This window comes from Neovison vison, chromosome 11 (assembly GCF_020171115.1).
Source record: "Neovison vison isolate M4711 chromosome 11, ASM_NN_V1, whole genome shotgun sequence".
Lineage (NCBI taxonomy): Eukaryota > Metazoa > Chordata > Mammalia > Carnivora > Mustelidae > Neogale > Neogale vison.
This window is the reverse complement of record NC_058101.1, coordinates 94,059,280-94,074,162: the sequence shown is the minus strand read 5'-3', so window position 1 is coordinate 94,074,162 and position 14,883 is coordinate 94,059,280.

Below are 14,883 nucleotides of genomic sequence, written 5' to 3'. Positions count from 1 at the left end.
TTTCTTAATAATTTCTTAATAGTTTATATAATATATAATTATATATTACCTATAATTATATAATAATAATTTCTTAATAGCTTATTCTACTATAAGAATACAGTATATAATACATAAAACATTAAAAATATGCATTAATTGATTATGTTATTGCCTCTGGTCAACAGTGGGCTCTTAGAAAATTTTTGGGAAAATCAAAAGTTATACATGGATTTTTGACCATGCAGAGTGGTTGGTGTCCCTAACCCCTGTGTTGTTCAAGGATCAACTGTAATTGGATACTGGCTGAGATTATCAATAAGTTGAAGCTTTTGACTATATCTTTTGGAACTGTCTACCTTTTTTCCTTTTGTTTTCATTCCTTTTTAGGGGGGATGGGTAGGTGTTATGTTAATAAGGTGAGTATAAGTATCAGTCCAGAGATATGCTTCACTATCCAGATAAATTAATAATTTAGTGACAGAAAACCTTGGTATGTGTTCATTTTTTTTTTTTTTTTAAAGATTCTATTTACTTGACAGAGATCACAAGTAGGCAGAGAGGCAGGTAGAAAGAGAGAGGAAGGGAAGCAGGCTCCCTGCTGAGCAGAGAGCCCTATGCGGGGCTTGATCCCAGGACTCTGAGATCATGACCTGAGCTGAAGGCAGAGGCTTTAATCCACTGAGCCACCCAGGCGCCCTGGTATATGTTCATTTTTAAGACAGAACTTATACTGCCAAAGATTTATTATTATCATTATTATTTTTGTATTCATTGTCAATTTATAGTAGAGAAAGTAAATCAAGCATGTTTAGCTCCTGGACATGATAATATTCAAGGACAGCTTTAAGGCTATTTAATTCACTTTGTTCATAAAACAAAGTCAATCATGTTGAATACATAACTAGTCTTTTATTTTAATTATACATTGATTTTTTTTATATTAGGATAAAGGTGCTAAAGGTATAAAAAAGAGAAACACAAAAATTCCAATACTTTTCCTTAATATAAAGATCTATTTAAGCTATTAGAATATAAATTAACTTTTAAATAATAATTATTACTCAAATCTTAAACTATTTTTTCAAAGGAAAGATTTATTAAATTAGGTACATCAGCTATAATTTTAATATGAGGTTACATTTTTTTTACACTGTTTTAAATACAATTTTAGCACTTCATGGTACTCTTAATTGCATAAAATACATATTCCAGTATATATCCCTTTAGGGGGATTTTGTTAGCCAAGGCAAATTGGTGAGAGGCATGATGATGTAGATAAATGGGTAATGACAGATACTTTTTTTTTCAGAATTAATTCACATGAAAATGAGACTAGGAAATGGTGAGAATTATGCATAAGTCATCTTTCTTAGTCTCTTTTTCCATAAGTTTTATAGAGCTAGGTAATATTTCTTCAATATGCCAGTCTGTAACTGAGTTCCAGCTTAAGGAAAAAACCCAAACTTCTATTAGAACTACAGTGCTACCTATAGTTTTAGTTGGTGGGAAGTTATTGTGTTGGTTCTAATCTCTATTTATTTTCTATTAGATCTTTTAAAAAAATAAAAGATTATCTATCTCTTTTGTTTCTTTTGAATAAATTTGACTTAGCTCTTTTTGTGTATGTTTTGTGGATGTGCATGCTTATGTGAATAAATGCTAACAGTATAACAAGTGAGAGATTATACACTCTTATGTCATATTTTTCATATTATTGCAAACTATACATTCTTGAACTGAAAAATATCTTCCAGTTCATTAGCAAATGGTAAACCGAAATTTATATGTAATATATTTTTTACATAGTCAGAATGTTTTGAGTTAAATATGCAGTAAGTTGGAGATAATGTTTTGCTCTTCACTGAGACTTGGCCATATCAATAATTCAATGACAAGAATTAGCTTTATCCAAGTAAAATATATCAGTTGGACCAATCATTATTAAGCTCAAATCTCTCCTGAATTAATCTAAAATAGGTTCCTACTTCAAAGATGGGTTTTTCAGAGAATCACTGAGGGTTTTCTTTATTGGGTGTACATTCCTTGTGGAGTGGAAGCACTTACTACAATTCTAAGCCCTCTCTAGCTATGGTAATTGGCTGCTGTGATTGGCACATCTTTCCAACTGATGAACTGAAACTAACTTCCCTTTGACTCTAGAATAAAAGAAGATTAGTAACAACTCATCATAAACAAAATCCAGCCAAACGTTTACCATCCCTTTTTTACCTTAGAGGAGCATCTCTCCTGTGTGAAAATAAGATGCCCTGGGACCAGGGTGGGAAAGCAGAGTGGTTGGGTGGTAGTAATAGCTATTGATTTCTTCTGTCTCTGAACTTACCTATTTTTTTCTTGATGTACCTGATTCTAAGGCCTACATTTATACATACCATAACCAGAAAAATAAAAGTTGCATAAACTTGTTCACACTACTTTTAAAACCTAGATAGACCTGTGTATAAATCTTTGTATACTCCCTAGAAGAGCAGCAAAAACATAGTAGTCTTGTAACTCAATGCTGAGTGAGTTAAGTAGAGAGGGTAACCCAGGAGAGTTTCAATTCCTTTTCTCTTTCCAGCCAGTTCTGCAATGTCACCTATGATCTACATGCAAATTATATCTAAATTACTCCTGAACTCAGAAACACCAGATGTCGGTGAAAGAGGGTGTTTAAAAGATGGAGCGTGCAATTTAGCTAAAAAAGGAGAGTGAGGAGAGGAAGACATGATGAACATACACAAGTTAGTTGTATGAATTGTATTAAGGTTTTGCTGAAGTCAAAGGATAGTTGTTTTGCTAGTGGGTAAGAAACCTGAAAGACTAGAACAGTAAGTTGGAGAGGGGAAACTTCAATTTCCAGAGTAGGTATCCAAATTCATACATAAGCAAGAGAGTTCATAGGGACCCCCACTGGAGAAGATTCTTGGAGTTCAGGAACAAAAAATTAAAGAGCTTTGATACCGGATAGATTGTCTATTCTACTTAAGTCATTCTATATGACAGTAGGTCATAGGATTGGAAAGGTAGATTAGGTCAAGTTCCAAACATCCCACTGAAGGCAAGGAAATTCCAAAGAAATGGGTCAATAACAGTAAGGAAACCTAGTCATGCAAACAAAATTGCATCTATCTCAAGGAAGTAGTGTTTGTTTCAAGAAGACAGAGTAATAATGGTCTGATCTTTCCAGTGAGGAGAAAGAGGAAATCATCTCCTGACCCTAATGTGTGTGAGATACTGGGAAATAGCCTTCCTTATCTTGAGAATATTGCATGGGAAGGAAAGTCTAGAGCGATGGGCCTTATTTCAGTTAAAGTATGCACTCGGAAAGAACACTCATAGAGGAATAAGGGTAAAGAAGAGTTTTACACTTACTTAGCATAAATCAAAAGACAGAAGTCCATGATTTGGGGAGAGAAAGGAAGAGTGTTAGATGAAAGAGGAAATACAAAGCAAAATGGGGATAAAAGTACCAAGGATGATTTTATTTTATTTTTTTTAAAGATTTTATTTATTTATTTGACAGACAGAGATCACAAGTAGGCAAAGAGGCAGGCAGAGACAGAGAGAGAGGAGGAAGCAGGCTCCCTGCCGAGCAGAGAGCCCGATGCGGGGCTCGATCCCAGGACCCTGAGATCATGACCTGAGCTGAAGGCAGAGGCTTACCCCACTGAGCCACCCAGGCGCCCCCTTTTTTTTTTTTTTTAAAGACCAAGGATGATTTTAGAAGAGTGATAAATAATAGATTAAAATAGGAAATTAAAGCCTGGTGGGTTTAGAGTCACTTTTTCTTTTAGACTGGTGGATATTTATGCTTTATACCACTTAAAAATAAGGCCTGTAAGGGTGATCTTATATTGTGGGATTAGATGTTCCTTTCCACTCTCTCCACTGTGATGGAGATCAGGCACTGACGATAACAGGTGGATGCAAGAGATTGGCACTAAGTTCTCTGAGACTTGAACAAGTTTTGGGTTTGGAGAGCAAGCAAGTAGGAGCACTGAAACATACAAAGGAATGGCAGAACAGAGTAAACTTTTTGAGAATAGTAGAGTCTACTAGTTTGTTTAATGATTTAATGTATGATGGTTTAATATAAAAGTGAATTTGGTTTTACAGCAAGACTCAACACAAATGTTCTATATAAATGCCTACTAATTTGAATTTGCATACAAAGGGTCTTAAACCTTTTTTAATGATTCTGATTTAGTAGATCAGGGGTACGACCCATGATACTGCTTCTGATCCCTGCCCCACACTTTGAGTAACAAAAGTCTATATCTTTGTAAAGAACAGGTGTGATTTCTAAAGAACACAGTCAGAGATAACAAAATTTGAGAATAATTTGGGGGAGTCTCACAGTCAGATTTCTACAAGGAGTTAAGTAGAAAAGGAGGAAATCAGTGCCATCATGTGGAAGTTGAGGGGATTACACCACTGAGAATTTCCATTAATTGTTCAGGGGAGAGGAGACCGGCCTGGCTAGAAGATAAGGGTATATTGAGTAGAGCTATAGATTACGCTTTATAGGTAGGTCAAGAACCTTAAAATATCTGTAACAGTACTGAAGCTTTGATTTTTCTAATAATTACCAACTGTATTTTCGATATAACTTATATATATGATCCAGGAATTTTTCCTCATCCTTGTTGGTTTTCTTTAAAATAACATGTCCATTGATCTTGAACTGCTGTGGAATTCAAATACATTTATTTTATACTCCTTAGGTAAAGATTTTCTTTTTGTTATAACCTGTATTTCAGTTAAACACATCAAATTTGTTACCTTCTTATAATATTACTGTTTTTTTGGTAAGTTTTATACCAACATTTGAATTATTTTTATTTACTTTTCTTAAAATCCTTATGTTTGGTATTTAATGTACTTTATATTCCTTTCAGAATAGCTTGTACACTTTTTATATAGCGCAGGACTTCTCAACTCTGATTGCACATTAGAATTATTTGAGGAGATGTAAAAATAACTAACTAAAATTGTTGATGCCCTGTCCCCATCCCAGACCATATTTTAATGGATAGACTCAGTGCTGGGAGGTATCAAAATCTCCTTCAATGGTTTTAATATGAAGTTAGAGATCAGGACCATGCAAATGCAAATCTTATGAAGGTTTATTGTGTACTTCCTCTTCCTCCACACACTGTATATGAACTACAGATTCATCCCTGCAGTGCTTTAGTAAAGAAGTGACTCATGTAACACAGCACTCAGTAAGGCGTCTCATGAATGGGAAACTGTACAAAAGGCAATCAGCAACAGCATTGAGAGCTTTAGGTAGTCCATAACTTTCATAAAATCCTTTTTGAAGAAATATGTAATAGTTTAGTTGCCTGGTCCAAATAACTTGAATGCTAAATCACAGACAGCTGTGTCCATATCTTCCTCATTGTTTCATTCATGAATAAATACACAGAGTAATAAACTACTGTAAATAAAATTAATCACATATGCTTTTGCACATAATAGGAGCCTGCTGAATGTCGGGCTGTTTTGAATCTATAGATGCGTTGATACAGTCTTTGTGTGTAAACATTCACAGATGGGCACATTTTCTCTATTAAAAACACCTGCAAAAGGTTCCTGGAAAAGTTTCAGAAAAACCTTGAATCGTTTCAAAATTTATTTTACACCACCTGGTGATTGATGGCTTTTATAGAGTTTTTTCATAGGAAACCAGGCGTTAGAACATGATGAGTCTTTCACTAGTGCCAGCAGAGGAACCAGATAAGGCGAATATTGCTGTTTCTGTCTTTCCTTCATTCCCTTATGTATTAATTTTTTCCTTTCTTCACTTTGTCATTCATTCCTTATGATATAGAAAAAAGAACTCTGGAAACAAGTGAACAAAGTACAAATGATTCTGCCCCAATTATAATTTCATCCGTATCGCCCATACTGATGATCAGAATTAAGTGATGGAGAAACTTGAATAATTATTTTTACTGTCTCCAGTTATTAATCACTTTAAACTCAATCTTCTCTTTCCCCAAGCTCAGCATCATTTTCATTTAGATTTTCAGATATTTTCATTCCTCAATTAGTTTAAAGAAGAGGAAGAAGAAGAAGAAGAAGAAGAAGGAGGAGGAGGAGGAGGAGGAGGAGGAGGAGAAAAGGAGATTCTTCATGCTTATTTCCATTTAATGTTTCTTCACTTTGCCTATAATCAATCCCTCAGTACAGTGCTTTTTTCCTCTGGCCCTATATTGTACCCTTAAATTTACTCTTGACTCATGTACCAATTTTGAAGACAAATTGTATTTACTTCTGTACAGAAAGGAAGCCCCAAGAAGTTCTGAACATCCAAAGTTGCTATGACAATTGTCAATTGAAAAAATAAAACCGACCTGGTAACACATTAATGGCACAATAAACCCTCCCTTCAAGTACATTTTTAAATAATTTTATAGGTAAAACTCTACTTGTGCTGTGCTGGAACAAAGCCATATTTGTTTAAAAATATGTTTTCATTTTTCTTCCCTCTTTCTCTTTCTTTGAAATTGGCATAACAAAGAACAAACAAAATATGAATGTGTTCTCTGTATTTTATTGAATCTGTTTGGCAGTCTAGTATCCTAATACACACCTTGAACATATGTCAACTTAAAAGAGAGATTATGGCATATCCCTAAATCTCTAGAGTCTATATTATTGACGGGAGAGTGGAATCTATGAATAAATATTATTGAAAGGTAAGGTGTTGAATTTCATTCTTCTCTGATGGATACAAATTGTAGTTTGTTCTCCAGCAGGGGAAATAAAAGGACAAATGAAAGTTTTTGTTATATGCTCAGCATAATACTTTGAGCTACTAAATATCAGTTACATCACTAATTTGCATATTGATAAAATTCATTGCGATCCTCAAAATGAACAATAAAATATAGTATTAATTATTATAATTCTAATCACAGTACAAATAGTCATAATGAAATAAATGTTTAAAAGCTATGTTAAGATTAACATTACTGCAAGAACCTCTGAGTTAGGAAATAGTATACTAATTCTCAATAATAGTTACTTAAGGTGTTGTTATTAAATAAAAATATTTGTTCAAATGACAACTATTTTGTAAGCTTTTTTCTCAAAGGTCTTTATTAATTTCATCAATTAGGAATCCTATGAAGTATCAAGGGACTTTTAGTTTTAGTTTGTAAAACTAGACATGTAACAACATCCCATGTAATGACCTGTACTGTCTTTTTTATTTCTACACATGAATCAAATCTCATTGAAATATATTAAATTACAAACAAGATAAGCCTAGTCAAAATTTAACTCAAATGTACTTTTCACAAGGTAAGAAACTAAATGAATAACAACCATAAGAGACCAAGGTCTTCTAGAACATACTTTCTGAAGATAGAGGGGAAAAAAGAAGGAAAATACACTGACATAGAACAATAAAATGAATAACTATGGCATTATTCCTAGGGCTTTATACATTTTAATCCTAAGCAACAACTCTATGGAGTTAGTATACTATACAATTTTCATTTTTATGATGGAGACACTGAGCAAGAGAGATATTAATTCTTTTGTCCTAAATTGTACAGCTAGCAAGCTGCCAGAACATGGCTCAGTTCCTGGCAATCTGGTGCTGGATCCAGTGCATTTTTCCAGGAGGATAGAGATATCTCAAAATAAAGTAATGAGCCATTTGCAGATGCCACCCATTTGGGAGTTATAATTTTGTTGCTGAGGAAATCAGCGTATTACAGAAGACCTCATAATGAGATCAAGATGTTTTACAGGTAAGTGACCAAGGTAGAAGATATAGAATTTAAATGTTAGAGTCCAGTGACTATGAACTCAGTCATTTGGATTCAAACCAAATTTATATAACTTACTAGAGATACAGCTTTGATAAAAGTAATGAGTTTTTGAACCCTGAATTTCCTCACATATGATATTAAAATATTAATAACATTTATATATTATATGATACAGTGTTTATAGTATATGTCTGTAATATATAATATCTATGTGTATTTACATACACATGTGTATATATGTATATATAATATAAATGGGATATATATTACATATGTATATGTGTATGTATATTATTTATGTGTGTATGTATATATGATATATTACAGGTATAGGGAGGAAACTAGGTCTGGACATCCAGAGTCAAATGAGCTAGTTTCCTCCCAGTATTAAATTAACTATTAACCAATAATTCTAACGTTTTAGAGAAACATTTTAAATCAGATTAATCTTTACATAATCATAGTGTTTAGTCAGAGCAAGATTTATATGTATGGATACAAAATATACAACTACTGGGAGTATTTTAATGGAATATCATCAAACTGGATTTTATCAAAGTTAGGTCTATTTCACATTATTCTGTGGAAATATTATCTTTCTTTCTCTGTCCCCAAGCCCCATCCATTGGAGTCATCCAGTTCATTCAGAAAACAAAAGAAAGAAAATTATCTTGAAAATGTCTTGAATTATCTTGAAAATGTCCCTGTTAAAATATTATCTTAAAGGAAAAGAGAGATAAAGTATTCTGTAACTCTTACCTCATTGCACACCTGATTAGCTTCTCTGATTTTAGACTCCAAGACAGGGACCAAGAAAACTTCACTGAGGAAAGGGAAATTAAAGTTCAAAATATTGTGTCCATAACATGGTTGCAGAAAAAAATGGAATTCCAATAAAGAGTTTATGGATAATATTGGGAAAAAAAAACATGTTGAAACCATGAAGTGCATATGGAAAGAGCAGGAATATGGATTGTGATTTTTGCTTGAATTAGTGTTTAAAAAATGGTTTTCAAAAGAATAATGCTGCTGTAAAATTTAAGAAAATCTTTCTTTTGAGTTTCAGATAAACATTTGTCATTGGATGTGAGCTTGGTGCAAAACACCAAATACTTCTTTATTGTATTTTCAGTTACTGAAAAACTCAGGTCATAATGTTTTGGAAGTAAAATTTTTAAAAGTTTGTAGGACAGGAATATCATTACAAACACAACCCTCGCATTACTAAGTAGTATCAGATATCTTCATTTTGGGTTGCAAAGAATCCCTACTTGGTAGTTACCTCTGATGGTAACTTTAAAATTGAAATACATTGATCTTACTTGTGAATTGTTCATATTCTAGTGCTAAAAATATATATACATCCCAAGAGATTAAAAATAATAAGGGAAATATCAAAATTAACATTTCATGGTGACATTTAAAATAAATACTTAAATATGTGACTGTAACTGACTAAATTATTTTAAATACCAGCACATTTTTTCCTCTCATAGAAAGATGAGTTTATTTTTAGAAATGTAGAATTTCCTGCTATACACATGCAAAACTATGCTAAAGAAATTAAACAAGCCAATGAAAGATTTACTTTGTTTAGATTTTTACTTTTTTAAGGTACACAGTATATAAAAGCCAATACCACAGAAGTAAAAAGAAAATTGACAATTTACACTAAAGTGTGTTTGGTGCTAATTAAAATTCTGTCATTCTTTTTTCAATTTAGAAAATTTTCCCATTATATATTTAATCCTATAAAAATAAGCTTAACTAATTTAGAGAGACAAATTTTAGTTTTCATACGATTTTGACAAAAATGATTTGTGTAGAGCAGAGCTCAGCTATATTGTCCCAACACTTGAAAAGTTGTTTTAATGTATACTATTTTCATTGTGTTTCTGCCATTTAGTTACTGTCAATAAGGAATTGGTGTGTGAGTTTGTAGATAAATCATGATCTTTTTTGAGATCTTTTTAAAAGTTAGAAAATAGAAAAACTGTTCCTTGGTTTAATTTGTAGTTTCTATTTTCTTCTGCAATACAGATAAACATTAACGTGTAATTGCATGCATGTACAAATATGCCATACTCACAAATTAGTATTCTGTTACTATTCTCCTACTCCATTTGTAACAAAACAGTTCCACAATTTCGGATTGGATAGCCATAGCTCCTTCAAGAACACTAAGTGTTTGGGGGGGCACCTGGGTGGCTCAGCCTTTTGTTCAGGTCATGATCACTGGGTCCAGGGGTCAAGCCACATATGGGTGATCCCCACTCATCCGGAAGTCTGCTTCTCCTTCTGTCTCTGCTCCTTCCCCCGTCGTGCTCAGGCTCTCTCTCTCTCTCTCAAATAAATAAGTAAAATCTTAAAAACAAAATAAAACAAAACAAAACAAAAACAAAAAAAAAAGGAACCTTAGGTGTTTTTTCAGCAATTCTAAACCTTCTTAATTGAGAAAGTGATTCTTTTGTGTTCCATTAGTCCATTAGCAGTTTTACATCATAGAATCATAGTAACATGTTGCCTTCTAAAGCCTATATCTGCAATCTTTGAATTTAGCATAACCTTGAAATTGATACTGAAATTGTAATGCATATTAAGAACATATGGGATCCATGTGTATTGCTCTTTCAATTTGGATAAACTCATATAGTTCTTCTTCTTTTCTTGTATTTCCATATTTTATTACACATCCCTGCAAGACTCTAGTGATTATTTGGGAGAATAAATACATCGCACTTGTCTGTTCTAGGCTTCAAAAACATCGTTTATTAAAAAAAATTAAGCTACAGTCATCATTTTTGTTAACTGGTAGCTGTAAATTTTCTGATGATATTGACTTCCAGATGCATCCTGATTGCTGAAATATTAAAGTAGCTGAATTTAACAAAGACAAAGGATGTACTTTAAAATCAGAAAGTAGTGCTTACATTGTTTTGACAATTTGAACTTTGCAGAGCCAAGAATTGTATAACTCCCAACTTGGTATCATGCATTCCCAATATAGAATGCAGGCAATTAAAATATGTTTCGTTATATTCAAAACATGAAACTATCTGGAGGAATATTAGAAAGAAGCTGAGTTATGGAGATACAAACATAAATACTTGTTTGATTACATTTATTTTATGTAAATTAATACTTATTACTATAAAATATAATCCTAATATTCCTTCAATTAAAGTATATACTTTATCCTATTACAATTATGAAGGGGTAAATATTTACATCATCTATTTACAATAAGAACTATAAACCTGGATTTGTAACTCTTTCATTACCAGGGATTTCACCTTTACAATCTGAAATGACTAAGTTGTATGTAATTGCTAATATCAACAATATCTTTAAATGGAAGAGGTATACAATATGACAATGTATATATATAAATAACATGATTTTTACTAAGTATGGCAAAAAATGCCTTTTAAAAATTTATTCATTTAATACTGTTTGAGCATTTCTGAATATATATACTTTCTTCTCAAGGCTTTTCTAGAATAGAAGCTTCAGAAATAAATTTTATATTAAAAATGGTATATTTAAAATTCATTCCCAAAATCACATTTTTGGATAGCAGCATCTTTTTTTGTTTTTTTTTTTTGTTTTTTGTTTTTAGTTGCAAAACCCATTGATTTGGAATCCAACCACCTGCTACCCCAGATGAGTGCCTCTTTCTCTTTGAAAGGAGGATGCCTCAATCTGTGCTTTGGATCTCTTTTCAGCTGTCTTCTCTCCCTTTGCTTATTATCTATTCTTTCTCTTCAATATGCAATCAGATTCTCACATTTGGATTCTTCTCATTTTTACAAACATGTCCTCAAATTTCGTCATCCAAAAATCAGTAGCAACAACGGCAGCAGCAGTAATGACAACAAAACTTTCTGAATCATACTCCCTTCCTGTTACTAGTTTAAGTAAGTCTTCGTTTGGAACCAATGTTCTCAAAACATTTGCCTGTATTTACTGTTTCTATTCTGTCATTCATATATATATATATATATATATATATATATATATATATATATCTTGCAATTGACTACAAGTGGTTTCTCTTTCAATGACCAGTTTTTACCATTAAATTAAACCATACCCACTGTGTCAGTAAATCCAAACCTCACTCTACCCCAGTGTGTTGCTCCTTGAATTCTCATTTGTCTTCTTGACAAAGTTCTTAGGATTTTTCTTTCTACTTCATCTGAGCACTCAGATTTTCTTTTGCAAACCCATTTGCAACTCTAAATGCTAGAACCTCCAGGTTTAGCACTGGAAAAACTTTGCTTCTCAATCTGTTTTTTCCCAGAACAATTTTACTCATATCCTTGGTTTTAAAATCCACTAGACCCAGGAAACTTACAGATGTATACCATCAGTTCTTATCTCTCCTCAGAGCCATGATGGAACATGCTTGTTTGACATCTCTGTTTGATATCTTACAAATGCTTCATACTTGACATTTTAAATATTAAAAAAAATTAAATTTCCTTATGTAAACATCTTCTACTGTTACCTATTAATAAAAGCCATCTCCAACTATTCTATTACACAGGACAGAAACTTAGGAGTTATATTTGAACCTTTCTCTTCTTCCCTAGTCCTGCCAAAATCCAATCCAACATCAAATGCTATTGATATAATGATTAACATTACATCTATTAAAAATATCCATTTTTCCTGACAGTCTCTCTCTCTCTCTCTCTCTCTCTCTCTCATACACACACACACACACACACACACACACACAGGCAGCAGTCCAAATTGTCCTCATGCATCTTCTGGAATATTGGTTATTCTCCCAAATCTACTTTTCCCTCTTCCAATCTATTCTCTATTTCTGCATTCAGAATTCTAAAGTGCAAGTGTGACCATGAGACTGAACTCTTTTTTTTTTTTTAAACTTTATTTATTTATTTATTTACTTACTTACTTATTTGACAGAGAGCTAGAGAGCACAAGTAGGCAGAGCAGCAGGCAGAGGGAGAGGGAAAAGCAGGCTCTCTGGTGAGTGGGGAGCCTGATGTGGGACTCAATTCCAGGACCCTATAATCATGACCTGAGCTGAAGGCAGCTACTTAACCTACTGAGCAACCCAGGCTCCCCTGAAACCAAGCTCTTCATTAAATGACTTTTCAATGCTTTTAGACACACAAATAATTTTTTTTAACATTTTATTTATTTATTTGAGAGAGAGAGCAAGAGCCGGGGGAAGAGGCAGAAGGAGAGGGAGAAGACGACTCCCTGCTGAGCAGGGAGCCTGACACATGCCTCTATCCCAGGATCCTGGGATCATGACCTGAGCTGAAGATACAGAGAGTCGCTTAACCAACTGAGCCCCAACACAGAAATATTTAGTATTTGCCTTAAGGTACTGTGTGGTTGGACCTCTACTTGTGTCCAGCATCTTCTCACAGTGTGATACCATGATGAACACAAATACTTCAAATTTATCTATACCTGTATAGGATACATTTAGAAAAATGGGTAATTCATAAATGTATATCTCTATCATTTTTCACAATGTAATCACACAACAGCCACACTATTCTTTAGAAGAGAAACATTAAGTGAAACCCAAAATAACACTTTAAACTGTAACTATGAACTATAAACTAGAAAGGACATTAATAAAACATATCGAAGAGACATTGGTCTTAAGTATTCATGGAACACAATACAGAATAGACCAAATCCCAGGCCAAAAAACAAGTTTCGATTAATTTAAAGACATTGGGACAATACAATGTATATTCTTACACAACAGGATGGAATTAGATATGCATAGCAAAAAAACCTAAAATTTGAAATTATGTTATGATAACATAGTTCTCAATAACCAATGGTCAATGAGGAGATCACAAGAAAAAAATAGAACACACTTTGAGATGAAAAAGGGTCACATTCATACCAAAACTTGTCAGTTGAAGCTAAATTAGTGCTCAGAGAAAAAATTAATATTATCACAAATAATATTAAACCTAGCATTCTTGTACATGTCTTTTGGTGCATATATTCACAGGTCTGTTTTATTTATACGAATAGGAGTGAACTTTTAGGGATGTAGTATATTTATACAATCATCTTCATTCATGTTGACAAGCTGTTTTCAAAGTGATTTTACTAACTCCCCTTCTTATTTTAAGTATATGAAAGCTTTTATTCTACAATTTTTCCAATTTTTACTATTTTAGCCTATTTATTTTTAGCCATCCTGATGAGTGCATAAATATATCTTAGTGTAGTTTTAATTTGCACTCTCCTAATGAATATATATGTTAGTAGCTATCATATGTTTGACAATTTGCATATTTTCTTTTATAAAAGGTTAATACGAAGTTAGGGAAGTTAATTATTATTTCTAATTTGTTAAGAGTTTTGGTCATGTTGGATATGAAACTTATAAAGTGCTTTTCCAGCATCTATTGGGGGTAATTGTGTGGTGCTTCTTTGTTTTGTTAATGTGATGAATTATATTTGACTTTCAGATGTTAAAGTAATTCAGAGTTCCTGAATACATCTTTGGATTCAGTTTATTAATATTTTGCTTATGATTTCTACATTTATGTTTATGAGAGCAATTGGCCTGAAATGTTTCTTTTTGTAGTATGTTCAGCAGAATTAACCTAGAATTAAGGTTTTTCTGGAGTCATCATGTCCCATGTGCTCCTTTCCAGTTGTTTTTCCCTCTTCACATTGGTGACCTGTATGTGTTTTGTTGATTTATCTTTCTGGTCACAAATTATCTTACTAAGTAATTCCACTGTCTATTGTATTTTTAGTTGCAATTATTTTACTTTTTTACTTTCCTGGACTAACTTTTCTATTAAATTTTTTCCTTTTTTTTTTTTTCTTTTTTGGTGACATAGGTTAACACTCCACCAACTCTCCGTATCCCTTTTCTCTGATCCCAAATGTTTGATGTTTGGCAAAATTCTCCATCCTTCATTTTAACATCTATTTTCTTAAGAATTTTTGTTGTTGTTGTTGTTTATTAAAAGCTAGATACTTTGAATGGAAAGTTGTATAGATAATGTAGTCTTTACAATGTTACCTTCCTCCAAAGATTTAATTTTGCTCTGTAGCATGACATTAAAATATATGCACATCAATTTATGGA